This window comes from Falco rusticolus, chromosome 15 (assembly GCF_015220075.1).
Source record: "Falco rusticolus isolate bFalRus1 chromosome 15, bFalRus1.pri, whole genome shotgun sequence".
Classification (NCBI taxonomy): Eukaryota; Metazoa; Chordata; class Aves; order Falconiformes; family Falconidae; genus Falco; species Falco rusticolus.
This window is the reverse complement of record NC_051201.1, coordinates 16,840,455-16,854,842: the sequence shown is the minus strand read 5'-3', so window position 1 is coordinate 16,854,842 and position 14,388 is coordinate 16,840,455. Positions and strand designations below refer to the sequence as shown.

Sequence of the window (14,388 nt, the reverse complement as noted above, 5' to 3'; positions counted from 1 at the left end):
CAATTAATTTTTCTGTTGTGAATACAGAGCAGAAATATGTCTATCTGCAGACTGTTCCTGTTCAGCATGCTGACAAATGAGATATTTAGTTGGTGCAAATACATATAGCTCCCCCAAACCTCCTTACAACAGCTGTGAATCTGGGCAAGTTTATAGATTTCATGCTTTAACAGCTACCACCCAGCTCTAAAAGATAACACCTTTCTGTACACGCTTCACTGACCTGTCTCTTCCCACAGCGATGGTGCAGTACGCAGTAACTGAAAGAAGTGCCATTTTAGCCTTCAACATACCAGATTTAGAAAAAGAATCAAGTCAGATTTCAGGGCTTGAAAACTATTATTTTTGTGAGGGAAACATGTGTTTAGCAATCAGAAAAGATCTAGTTACATTTTTTTAAAATAGTATACCTATAGAAATAAAGCCAGTACATCTAGTTTATAGGAGGGTGGGATAGAAAGGTAGGTAAACTTTTAGCTCTGCCCTTGCCCTGCTGGCTAAACTGCTTCCACTGCAGTGGACCAGCTCCTATTCAGCCTCTAAGAGTGGGATTGGAACGTTTACATCCCTCGGGAAGTGCTTTGGTACCTGATGGCAAAAGAGGATCTCTAGGATTAAAAAAAATAAATAAATAAAATTGCTGTCATAAAAATAACAAAGATATTTTCTTGATGTTTTAAATGACAGGTAACTTCTCAAATGATGCGTCCATGCAGAAGAAGGTAGGACCGCCTTTGAATACCTGTGTTTATTGACTTAATGTTTTCATGTTTGCAATGGTGGGAATAATAGTACTGCAAATAATATGTTATTTTTAAGGCTTTTTAAGTCCCATTTCCCAGTCAGTTTGGACATATGTACTTGCTAATTAGAAGGAAATTCTATGTAAGGCGGCTCACACTAGACAGCATGTAAATGATATCCAGGCTCTGCAGAAATGGAAGATTGGTATTGATTTTGTAATGAAGCAGTTGTGCATCTTCCAGTTTACAACCCTTCATGCTTACTATATACAACAAAAGCAATATATATTTCTAGGTTACCACTACTTTCACCTATATTTTGTGAACAGGAACGCAAAATACCATGATTACAGCTAGCTCCTGGGTGATAGTTCTATGTGTTTTAATAGAAAAAGATATGATAATCTGCTGAAAGAATGATTAATAACTTGTAAAAAAGTTAGCTTCTGGCATACTCTGAAATGTCTGTTGTCCCCATCATAGTATGAATTCATCGTAGTATGAATCACTCGGCAATCCTGAAAAAGACATCACATGTAGCATATACCTTTATATTCCAAAATAGTGACAAACGTGGTATTTTACAGTGCTGTGCATGACTGATGATGCGGGAATAAGTAGGAGTAGGAAGTACACTGGAGTTTTAAAGATCTCTATTAAACGTAGCCTAAAAAGCATTCAGCTAGCAAATTTTATTTTGCAATTGTTTTGTGCTTGAGATAACAGGATCAAAAACTAGGCATTGTTCCAGACCCTTTAGCATATTTGGACTTTCCTGACAGACATGTACAGGAGGACACAATCTATTCTTGTCTCTATATTTGAAAACTGGGAGCTTCTTGGGTTTACCTGGGCCATTCTGCATGTTTTTTTGCAAACCAATGCCAGTGTAGGGTTTCCTCTTGGAGAGGTTGTTCACTGGTGAGGCTCAAGCTCTGCAATTTATTTCCCATCAGGTTCTGTGACCTGTTTGTGAACTTAGTGACATAAGACACACAAAAGTTGCCAGGGAAAAGATAGCCTCAGATACAATTCCACTATTTCTTGTGTAGCACAGCTGATTTAAGAGACTGTTGCCAACCTCACATCTCCTGCCGCCAGCGATTCACAACAGCTTTTGAACCCAGATCAGTTTACAAACTACTTTATAGCGTGACTTCATAAACAGTTGGAGTGGTATAATTCAAAACAAAATCAATTGCGGCAGGAGATGGGAACAAGTGTACCAGCTCAGGAGACTTCCTTTTGGGAAACTGACCTGAGATGTGCTCACACTCATCCTGCTGGTTAACTCCCACTGACAGCAGAAACAAATGGGGGGAGGGTGCTGGAGGTGTTTCTGTAGGCAGTGTGAGACCATGGGTTGATGCATAAGAACACCGACCTATAGGCTAAAGGTGGTTTCTCTTATGCACATTGATCTTTAGTTGATTTGCTTTAATTTTTTTCTGAGTCTCCATGCGTACCACTCCTAAGTGTGTTAAAAATATTTGTATTTGTATGTTTGGTAATAGACCTAAAAATATAGATGTATATTGAAGTAAGTGATGAGATATTGGTAAAGAAAGCATCACCCATGCAAGGAAATTCTTCTAGGCACGCTCTTTTAATACTGATGGGACCATTGCTCATGTAAAATGTCTCAGTCCAGTTCTGTGGCAGACATTAAATACTCACAGCTTAATTTCTTAGACTATTTTACTTGATAAGGTAGACTTAGCATGCTTTGAAGCAAAGAGTTTTATGAAACTAACCTTTAGGACTTTGCAGGTATTCAAAGTAAAACGTTTAGAAACTGATCAGTCTATTGTTGATGCAGTCCTGGAATCTATTTTCTTTAGTGGTGGAGTCACCTTCAGTTGTTCCCTGGCTTCTGGGTCACAGACCACACCTTTGCTGTGCTACTACCTGTTTCTGTGAGGCCACTTCTGTAGGTTTCAGCATAGCAAAGAGGATTAATTGCAGCACAGGAACAGAAATGAACAGTCAGAGACTGAAAGGAAATACAAGAATTTCTTTCTCTTACTGTCAGAGAAAAATGTCAGCAACACCATGATTGCATTTCAGTGATTGCTAAGACAACAGATAATCTGTAATCTTCAAATTTGCTTCTCAACCATCTCTTGCCTCTAAAAGGGCAAGTTTATTCTCAGATTCACTAATAAATGTAAACAGCCTTTATGCTGTTTTATAGATTAGCCATAACTGTAGGAAAACTACGACTTGAACTGCTGCTCAAGCGTGTGCTTTTTGGATGGGGGCTCATGGGTTTGTGGACAGGGAACTTACAAGTATTTGTGCGTGGGAGCTAAGGAAGAGGCAGAATTGGAAGGTCTGCAGGTGAATTTTGGAGCTTTGTGGCATGTTTGGTGCTATGCATGGGCATGGTAGAGGTCTGTGCTTCAGGGAAATCACTCACTCAGTGAGGCCAACGAACAAGTATGCCACAACATGTAACATAACACGTATGATGTGCGTGTAATTATTTTACATGTAAGCTATACTTTGAGTGATTTCAGGGTTTTGTTTTGGGGTGAGGGGTTGGATTTGTTGGGGTTTTTTGTTAACAAGCATCCCGTTCAAGTGTGTACCTCACTGTTAGTGTGCCTGAGCAAAATTATTTTGTGATTGTGCAATGATTTTTTCTCTGAAAAAAAGGAAGACCCAAATCACAGAGTCTCCTAGACATCAGAAAACACAACTAGTATCTACTAGAGGCTTTTTTGATCACTCTTTTAAATAAATCAAGCAAACAAAAAACTTTCCTCCCTTCTAGCTAGAAAGCTCTGGGATCAGCATGGGTAAGTAACACTCACCAACTATAGCAAATGATTTCTTAGGAACTGTCTTTTTTTCATTTATATATATGTATATATGCACTGTTGTATCTTGGCTTTCAAGCATCATGTGTTTGTTTAGGAGAAAAGGACACACACCTTGAAAGTCAGTTGTCAAACAAAGTGCTTGAATTCCAGCTGAGCGGGATTCCCAAAAGAGCAATCCTTGCCAGTTTGTATTATGGAAAAGCCTAACACCGACATGCTGTTCTGTGGAGCCTTGTCCATGCACTAAAGCAGCCTGAATTAATTCTCATGTTAGAGTCAATCAGCTTGAGAGTTTTCCTGAAGGCAGGTGTTTCAAAGTGCATGCAGTTTTAATGAAAAGCGAAGATAGCTGTTCTCAAGCATGTAGACCTAGAAAGAGAATTTCCCAGAGGTTGCTGTAGATATACCAACCCATTAACAGTTAAATAAGTAAGATTCTCTCCAGTGTCAAGCATGTCTGGTAAACCAGCTTTGCAAAGGCAAGAAGCTTGTCTCTGTTCTCAGATCTCCTTTTCCCTTTGTCTGATGCTGTTATGCATGCTCAGTACTAAAATACTGTACTTTGTGCTTTTGCTGTGGCACCGTTTATCATTTTGGTGTTATATTTTTACTCCTTGTTCTCAGTGGATATTGTTATTGTGATGGATTTTGTCTTCTTCAAGAAATGAGGAAAGGACTTTGATAGGATTAGACTGCCACCATAAAAGAAGGAATTTTCAAATCCCAGACAGTTGGTATATATAAGATGAGGTTTCACTGACACTCAGTATTAGCATTGTGCTTGTTTAACTTAAGACAGCAAGGAGGAAATGTTTAAGAGAGGTAAGCTTATATGGGGACAGACTGTTCTTAGACTTTGTTTATATTTATTTAGTTAATAAACTCACATAATAGATTAGTTTCAGTCTATATAAACTGTTTTGAAGAATTATTTTAAGAATATGCGCATAAAGTGAGTTTGGGTGTAGATGGGGACAAATCAGTATCTCAAGCGTGCCATGTATATTCTAAGATTAATAGGAAACTCTTGCAGTGTGGTCCGATTGCATCATCAATGCACCCTCCCTATTGAGGCAACTTGCTTTTGCAGCTGTTTGATATAAATTCCTTGCATATGTCTTAGTCCAGTTGGTTTATTTTTATAAACAATAAATAGCCCAACATTCCTGCAGTGTTTCCCTTCCCTCGGACAATCTCATGGAGCCATTTGCCATGAAGACGGTGGCTGAGATTAGTGGCGTTTGCACAGATGGCGGCCATCATTTTGGAAATCTCATAAATAGTGGAACACGTGGACTTTTTCCTCCCCCTTCAACATGATCACAATAGATTATGAGGGCCTACAAATCACTACCAGATGATATTAAGTTGCTTTGATAACACTCTGGGTCCCTTCCGGTGTGATATTTTTCTTCATTAGAAAGGATAGCTCAAGCACACCAAATCCTCTTACTCTTTTCTCAAAATTTATAGATCTCAGTCTCTAAACTAATTGTTAGTTGCACAGCATGCCTTAAGCTGTGCCCAGACAGAGCAATTACATCCCCCGGCCCTGATTAAAGGCACAGAGGAAACAGAAGTGCAAAGAAAATGAAACACTCTTGGCTGTTTGGGCAGGATGTCATTGCTGTTGTTTGCCTTTTTTGACATTTGTTGATAAAAGTGAGAAAGGAGGTCAGTTATCCATCACTGACCCTTGTTCAAAGCCAAAGATGTGACAGGCTTGTCTAAGGCTACTGACTCAGTTTATGAAATTATAAACAAAAAGGGGTTTCTAGGCCAATGTGCTGCTTTTCTATTAGCAACTCAAGAATTTCTTCATTTTCCCCCTGCTAAATTATATTGCTTTCTATGTCTTTTAAACTCATTTACTTCTGTGTGTATGCCTAAAACCACAAAACATCTTTGTTCATGAATGACTAGAGCTGTACTAGCATATAAGCTCTGCAAATTACCTGGAACAAGATAAAACTGATATACAGATGTTTCTGCATATTCAGGCATTTCTTATTGCATGTTTCTCACTTTAAACCGCAGCTTTCTGAGGGATGTGTTTTCCTTTTGTGACTTACAGTAACTTTATGGCTGACTGTACACTTTTAACAGTCAAGATTGAGTTTTTCAAAGAAAAATGGGAAAGCATTATTTGCTTTCACCCAGTATCTTTCTGAAATCATCATGTCTAAGTTTGTAAATCTGAAGCAGTGTAGTACTTATTTTTAAATTACTGAGCTGGCTTAAAAGTCAATCATTTTAAAAAATGATTTTAAAAAAGTCAGGCATTTTAAAATTAGATGATGGAGAGCAACAACTTTCTTGTGTTAAATGTGATCTTACGCTTTCAGTGACATCTCCTCTACTGGGAGTTACCTGTTTCGTAGAGCAGTCTGTGGAAAAAGCACAGTGCACTGTGTTGTATTTTAAATATTTCAGCCAGGACTACCAGAGACTTCACGTTTTGAAGTCTTTGTTTAACCAGTTTCTCTAATTGCTTTACGTGATATGCTAACACTGCTTCACACTAAACAGATGGGTTGTACAGAGGATCAAACCCGTAATCTCATGGTGTCTATAAGGAGACAGAAACAAACAGCTTAAATGTTTTTGAAAGTAATAATAGATTTATGTCCCTAAATTTTTTCACCTCATATTCTGTTTTCTCACTTTTTAAGACAGAGGGATTTTCTATTAAATGACCACACCCGGTCCCAATGTTTAAAATGTCCGATAAACTCAGCTGTATGTGATGGTTTATAAGTAACAGTGGTAGTTATTGCTCTCCTTTGTGTCACTTGCACCATGCCTGAACAGAAAAGAAATTTTCAGCAGTCACTCTCTCTTAAAATGACCAAACATCAAAGAAGTTCAGTGAACTTGAAATTATATCAGGAAGCAGATCAGACAAAACCTTACTGGGGCGCATCTGTAGTTTCCCCAGTTTTGTGCTTCTAAGTGGATTTAGTTTCAGATATTCTGTTAGTGGAAACTGTACACTTTCAAAAGTAGAGAGCACTCCCCCATGAGCCTTGGTCCCGTAGACAGTTTTATTATTGCTGTTGAAGGCTGACTGATCCGGTATTAGTAGAATAATACAGTAAACAAATGGCATGTAATAAATTAGAGCGTCACACTTTGAAGTCTTTGTTTAACCAGTTTTTTAATTGCTTTATGTGATACACTAACACAAACTGCTTCATGGTAGAAAGATTGGTTGTACCACAGATAGAATCTATATGGTGTCTGAAAGAAAAAAAAAAACAAAAACCAAACAACAAAAACCACCAAACAAACACAAACTAACAAACTCGTAGACAAAATGCTTATGGCCTAGGACCCCTACAAAACTGCAGTAATTAATGATGGAGCATTGTCAGTGTGGGAGTCAGTGCGTTAAGACTCCACAGATGACAGAAAACATGAAACCTTCTGTTACATTCCCATAAGAAGCAGTGATGAGCAAAACCCTCTTTTCAGGTGCAGAGAGTTTCTATCCTTCTCAGATGATCAGAGGTATAAAACTGACTTCAGATGATATTTGCTGAATGCAAATTGCCTCGTGCTTGCTGTGATCCTTTAGCTAGAACCCTTACAGAAAAGTGATGCCCCCTGTCCCACTACCTTTTTACCAGTCTTCACTAACCAGTACTGCCAGAGAACCCCTGCAAAAAAATTCCAGTAGCCTTACTTCCAAGGTTGGCAGATACAGCTGTTGAGAGACACACCTCAGATGAAGGGGTGATTCCTCTTTTCTTGGCAAAACCCCACATAGATTTTCCCTGTATGCCTTTTTAGAGCATGCCTGTTTAGACATTTATCTGCGCGGTTCAGGAATCAAAAAGAGTCAACTAGGGGTCTTTTGGGTGGGAGACAGGGGAGTGAAAAAGCTTTTTTTATGTTGCCTTGCTATTTAAGAACCTTGCAAGGAAAAGGAAATCCTCTCTGCTGTTCTATTTTCAAGCTCCCTTTAAAATAATTTTCTGATAGATTTCCTGAAATAAACAGAATGCACAAGATCTGCCAGCTCTGCGCATGTGCTTGTGGTGCATTGGGTGAATATAGCTACTGTTCCTGTAAGACAAGGCAGAAGTGAGACATTACATGCCATGTGGGAGAGGCTGTTAACAAATTGGTGGAAATGGTTACGGTTTTCAACTTGTCAAGCATCATTTTCTTAGCTTGATGACACCTTGTAAGACCAATAAATAATTTATGGGGTATCTAAATGTTTCAAATAGGAATTTAAGGACTGGAGGAAAGAGGTCTAGGGTCTCATAGTTAATCCTATTCAAGCAGCTTCTTATTAAAACAGCCCTCCACAAATTGATTACAGCTGCAATCCCTTTTAAGAAGGATTATTTAAAAATCCCAATTATAAAGACTATTTGTAAAGAGTAAAATACTTAGTGTCAGTTTTGCATAGAGACTGTGGCTTGACTCAGTTGGCAGAAGTGGGTTATCCTTTTCCTGCCGTTATTTTCAGGAGAATCTGCTCATTTCAACCAGTGGCTTTAGCACGGTTGCTGCAAAGGAGGGTAGCTTCTTTTCTGGTCATTTGTATTCCTTGGCTACCTCTGCTAGCCCCTAGGTTGACCTTTACCTCCTTTTGGCCCTTCCCTTCAATTTTATGATGTAAAGAACTGATATTTAAGGCCCGATCGAATTCAGGACCTGGGCCTGAGATCCTTTGATAGCTTCCCCAAAAGGGCACCACCGCCATTCTCATAATTCACCTGTACAAGCTACAGTAAATGTGTTTACAACAGAGACAAGGGGCTAATATGGCAATGTTTTGCCTCATTTCAGGTGCCTAAGCCCACCTTTAAAAGGCTTCTTTGTGCCCTTCTGGTGACATCAGCAGTGGTAAACTGGCTGTGAAGAGAGTTTTACAACTGTTTTGTATAGCTGGAGCCATGCAAAAGAACCAGGGCAGGCCTGTGGTTTTTATTCTGTGGTCTTCATCCAGAAACATTTCTAACAATTGGATTATGCCATTACATTTTAAAATGTTCTAGGGAGTTCAGAGGGATCCGTATAATATACTTTGTCTCCTCTAAGGAATAGTTTTCTTACAGCTAAGCAATATAATACATCATGTTTGCATTTTCAAATAAGACGACCTCAGTTGTACTCACTCAAACCAATAACGCACCTTCCAAAACTTCGGTCACCAGAGACTGTTGTTTGAACTGCTGCGACAAAGCTTATTTTCTTATGGCAGGAATGTTTGAAAGAGTGTATATTAAATAAATATTGAAGAACAGTCTTAGAAAAAGAGTTGGAAATTTGTAAACATGAGTATTCAGTCAAGAAACTGAACACTTAGAGATCCAGCCAGGGACAGAAACATACCCTATAGCCATTTATCTAATCAAAATTAACAAAGTACTTAAAGAGTGAACGCTTGTAATGAGCTGCTTGTGAATAAGCTGGCAACCATGAATAATTCCCTGAATACAAATACACTTTCAAGGAAAAGCTAAACTGCTTCTGAGCAGTTAGTGAATAGAAAAACAAAAAACAGGTGGCATTTACCAAATAAATTATGTTTTCCCCAGTTTTGCTGACCATGACAAGAGTGATAAAGGCAAACAGTACTTCCTTCCATAGATAAAGAAAAAGGATAGTCGAGTAAGAAAGATGGTTAGATTGGGCAACTTTTATTCAGGTCTCGATTTAATCATATGCTCACCATTTTGTTCTGGTCTCACTCCTTTACCCTCATGTTTTATTCTGAGTACTTAGGGTCACGTTTTTCAAGGCTGAAATCAACTCCAGTTAATTTTAGCAGGAGTTAAATGCAGGCCTTCGTATTCCTGTATAGATATAGCGTATCCTTATAGATACACTTTCGTTAATGTACACGGTAGCAGTTCCCTACTCCAGATAGGCCCTGGGAGGGTGCTTGGTGGTAGTAAGCACGTAAGACATTCAAGCTAAACAGCTAAAATCAGGGGGTACAAACATCTCTCCAACTAGGCATCTGTGATAAATAAGTACTGGATCAGGTCATTCCTGCTTGTGTTTATGCTTTCATTTATGTTTAATGACTGTATGAATACAGCAACATCTTTTTCATCAAAATTCGTCCAAGGGTCTGACTATTAGGAGTCTTTTGAAGTGTGTATTTTACTTTGCTATCATCTTCCAAGTAGGTTTAGGGGAAGGAACCCATTAAAAAGGTTATTTGTATTTATAATTTTTTTTTCTGAGGTTTTGTGTGTTAGTTTATGAGAAGACAGACCTTTAATATAGCTTTTAGTCCAGCATCTCACTGCTGTGTGGGCTGCTTTGTGGACTTCTTTCTACATAGAGGTATACGTATCTGCACACGTGCGTGTATCTATTTCACAGAAGTATGTAGTCATCATTCCTTTTACAGTAGTTTTAACTTTCTGCTACATGTGCTGCGCTGTAAAGTATTAAGCCTTATAATCCCTCAACCCCTTAGATGTGGTTTGCTGGGGGGGTGGTGGTGGTGGTGGCTGTAAATCTGTGATGGCAAACAAGAAAAGCCTGAAGCTGTGAGCAAACAGGAAACAAATGATCTCAATCCCAGAATGTAAACTGCCATTGACAGAGATGCATGAAAGAATCATAACAGGGAAACCTGCTGCAATTTTTCATCCAGTTACCAGCTGAATCACTGCCATTACACTGAAGAAGCAAGCTGCCAGCCCAACACTGACATGGCAGAGTTCTTTAGATGTTGTTGTGTGCACAAAGAAACCATATAGTCTGACTGGCATTTACTCCTTTTCATGCTTGCAGACTGATAATTATTGTGCACTGCCTCAAGCTTGCAATTAGAGGCCACCAAGTAACAAAAAATAGCTGAATTTCAAGATTAAGCCTTTTCCATGACTAGTCACATTTTCCTAGCAGCAAATATGTTGTTGCCAGTAAAAACAGAAATCACCTATGCCATACTGTTACCAGATTAAAGGACATATTAGCTGCAGGAACAAATGGAGAATTTCCATAAAATAAAAAGTAATAATAACTGTCATTGTTACTGGTGACACAATTACAGTTGATATCATAGTGTATCAACTCTAATACTGACTCCTATGTCACAACGCAGCTTTTGGGGGTGCGTGGGGGGGGGTGGTGTGAGAACACTGAACTCCCAAGTCCTTGCAATTATTTATTCTATAGTAATTTTACAGTATGGATATTCACTCTGTGTTTTGAGCATATTCTATTTCCACTTTCCCAGACTCCTCTCTGGTCTCCCAGAGCTTTGCAGTTGAAGTTCATAGGAGATACTTCATTGCCTTTATTGCATAAAAAATGTGCCCTGCTAAGCATGTGCCCTGCTTGGCTCCGTTTCTGTGCTAGGCAGAGTATATAAGGTTAGTAAAGCATTAGAGAATCACTTAGGACAAAGTGGAATACATAAAGAAGAAGCTGTCAATGAGGAATGTTAAAGAGAAGGGTTTGGGTTTCTTTTTTGCTTTCTCATTTTATGACTTTTTCTTTGTTGTATAGTGATGACTAAGATAAGTTGCTTTGGAAAATCAGAGGTGCTCTGCAATAATAATCAAATCAGTCTATATATGGATGTGCTTAGTGGGATGTTTATTGTAAAAATACATTGGTTTCACTTAATGGAGGATTTGGCAGGGGGTGGGGGAACCAGAAGAAATGGCCCCAGTTGAAACTTCTCAGCACACCATTAGGAACCACTTAGGAAAGTTCTGTCAACTCTAAAGGTTCCTCTTCAGTTGTTTGAACCAGGCAAGAAAAGTCCCACAAACACAGGAGGAAAAAAAAAAAAAAAAAGAAAAAAGAAGAGTGGTAGTTTTCAAAGGATGATCTGTTGAGAGATGGGATTTCAAGGTTCAGGAGAACCTGACTGAGGCAGAGCTGCTGTCTGGGAGGAATCAGAAGCAGCAGGCCAGTTCAGGCCGCCAGAAATGACTGGCCTTAGGTGAAAGCAAACATCTAACTACTGTTAGTAAATAATACTTTTGTTTTTAAAAGGCTGTGCAGTCACTATTCGTGGCTGGACACAGCCTGGAAAGGTGACTTATGACTGCCTGGGCTCACTGGACTTGCTGAACAAAAGGTAAGTTTGGGAGCTTATGAAAAAAGTCCAGTTCCAGTCCGAGAGTGTTATTTCTGCCTTGTGGATGAATTACAGAAATTAATAGCTTGCAGAAACCATCTCATTGAGAGGTTTGATTAAGTATCTGACCTAATGCTTAGGTGAGATCAGTTAGGTGGGATGGAGGAGAAACAAGAGTGAGACCAGTCTTCTGAAGTTGATGAATATTGCATTAGTTCAGCTGCCTTGTGAAACCTCCCTGATAGCAAAGTGAGCTGCAGAAAGGGCAAAGTTCTAAAACTTAAGAAGTGCCATAAAGATATTTTGTACTGAAGTTGCTCTGTGACTGAGGGTTTAATGTAGCACAAAGATCATCCTCAGCTAACCACAAGATCATTACCCAGGTTTTCAGGTGGGTTTTGTAGCTACTCAGAAGGGGCATCAGGGATGAAGAACAGGTTCAATCACAGTGTGGATACTGCCAAGAAATTAGACAGAGGCAGAAGTACCTGTGTGCTGTGATATTTGTTCCCTGCATCTTTCTGTCATGCTTTCTTTAGTAATTTCATGAGAGCACTCCCACATCATAATCTTTATGAATAGGAAAATAGGTGTGTATGGTCAATCTGGAATCTGGGGCAGGGGAGGAGTGTATGTGCGAGTAGGTAGGAGTGTATGAAAGGAAGCAGGGTTTGGTCCTCAAGGGTAACCTTAACTCTAGCATGTCTACACACTAAACTTAAGATGGCTTCAGTTATTTAGAGAGCTTATATGTATATGTTTTCTCTCTCATCTAGTATTTTAATATGTGATTATTAAAGCATTTTGAAAAGCTGCTCTGTCTGGGGAAAAGTAGACAATGATGCACTTTCTCTGAAGCAAAGGCTGCATATCTGCAAAGTCCTCACTTTCCACTCACTGATGGCACTGATGAGTCATGTGCAATCCATTGTAATGCCTGACATCATTTGCCATAAAATCCACTATGCACTTATTAAATCTAAATGCGCTCTATAATAAAAAAAAACCCAACACATAAAGCATGATCAGATGGACACACGAGACAGGATTAATTCCTTGCATAGCTACTTATACACATGAAGATGTGCAGTAATGTGTACCTGTTATTCACATCTAAGCCTAGACTCAAAACATTAATATAAGGGCTCAAAGAAAATTTTTTGCATAGATCTTCTCTTTGACTCTCAAAATATTCAGCAAGTTTCTCCTGAGACTTTTTTCTATCTCTTGCAAGGCACTTTTTGCTCATCTCTTGTTCTCATGAAGATAGTGTATAGCAGAGTCAGCTATTACAAGATTCATCGGCTTCCTGTCTCGACATCAGGCTTTTCCTTCTCCCTTTAGTCTTAAAAATGCACATTTCACTGTCATCCTGAAACTGCTTATGGTATGGTCACACTTATAGCATCATAGCACTCAGCAACAGATGGGAAACTGCCTCCCAGAATGAGGGGTAAAACAGCAGATTTTCTGTATGGAAGAGACATGGGAACAAAATTTGATTTCCCACTCGAGAGAGCTGTCCAGGAGATCCTGATATTGTGAATCTTTCAAAATTACGTGATGGTCTTTCATAGAATCACAGAGTACCTCAAGTTGGAAGGGACCCATAAGGATCATTGAGTCCAACTCCCTGATCCTCGCAGGACTACATAAAATCAAATTGTATGGCTAAGACAGTCGCGCAGATGCTCCTTGAACTCTGACATGCTTGGTGCCATGACCACTTCCCTGGGGACCCTGCTTCAGTGACCAGCAACCCTCTCAGTGAAAAGCCTTTTCCTAATGTCCAAGCTGAACTTCCCCTGATGCAGCTTCATTCCGTTTCCTCGTGTGCTAAATATATACGAATATATACGCCTATTCAGACTATGCTTTGCCAACACACCTACGAGATGCTTCACTTGCTATCTTAAAAAATTAAAGCAAAGATCCCATGGTGTACACTGGAATAAACACATCTTTTTCTTAATGGACTGAGAGATCTGCTGTGATGGAAAACAGGGCATGGCTCCTAGTCATGACCTCTGTTGTATAAGCAATTTGGGAAGCCAGTGGCGTAAAACCAGTAATGTTGGCCTGCACATGGCTCAGCAGACTTCTTAGAAGCATCAAATGGAGGAATTGCCAGCTTTGAGGTGGTTGATGAAATTATATCCATTTTTTCCTTTTTGACCTTTTCAAGTCACAGCGACCACACACTTTTCCAGCTTGGGAAGAACTCTTGCTGAGGGTTCCCTGCTGCCCATCACAAATGCTAATGGTTTATAGCCACAATCCATTCTACTGGCAGTGCTGGGTGCAACCACAGCTGAGCCATGTAACAGATTCACATAAATAGCACAGGTTCCAGCTTTAAGGAGAGGTGAGAATGATGGCAGCGCACTTTGCTTTGAGGTGCTTGAATGGAAGTGGTACAGATCACAATCAAATCAGAGTATAATACTCTTAATGTATCTATTACATTAAGTATAGCAGGTTGTAAGATAGCAAATGGATTCAATTCTGTCCTCCCCCTGCTCCACAAGTAGTGACTGATGCGTTATTTGTCAGTAATGCTAAATTTAATGAATAAAAATATTTTAAGGTGTGGTCCCTAAAGGAATCAGTTTGTAATTCACTATCTGTGTGAATAAATATATAGATGTGTATATATTTACACACATGGAGACCTAATTTTCATTTCAATTTATACTAAGATAGGTCCCACTGGAGCTGTAAAGTGGAGTTGGTTTGGTCCTGCATGCTTACT

At 39.2% G+C, this 14,388-nt stretch overlaps 1 long non-coding RNA gene across 1 annotated transcript in view; it reads left to right on the top strand.

Moving 5' to 3' along the window:
• Nucleotides 1-14,388, top strand: part of LOC119157944 — a 37,741-nt gene that overhangs the window by 19,769 nt on the left and 3,584 nt on the right. The window contains exon 4 of the long non-coding RNA XR_005107703.1: nt 688-722. This is a non-coding gene — a long non-coding RNA (uncharacterized LOC119157944). The remainder of the gene's footprint in view (nt 1-687; nt 723-14,388) is intronic.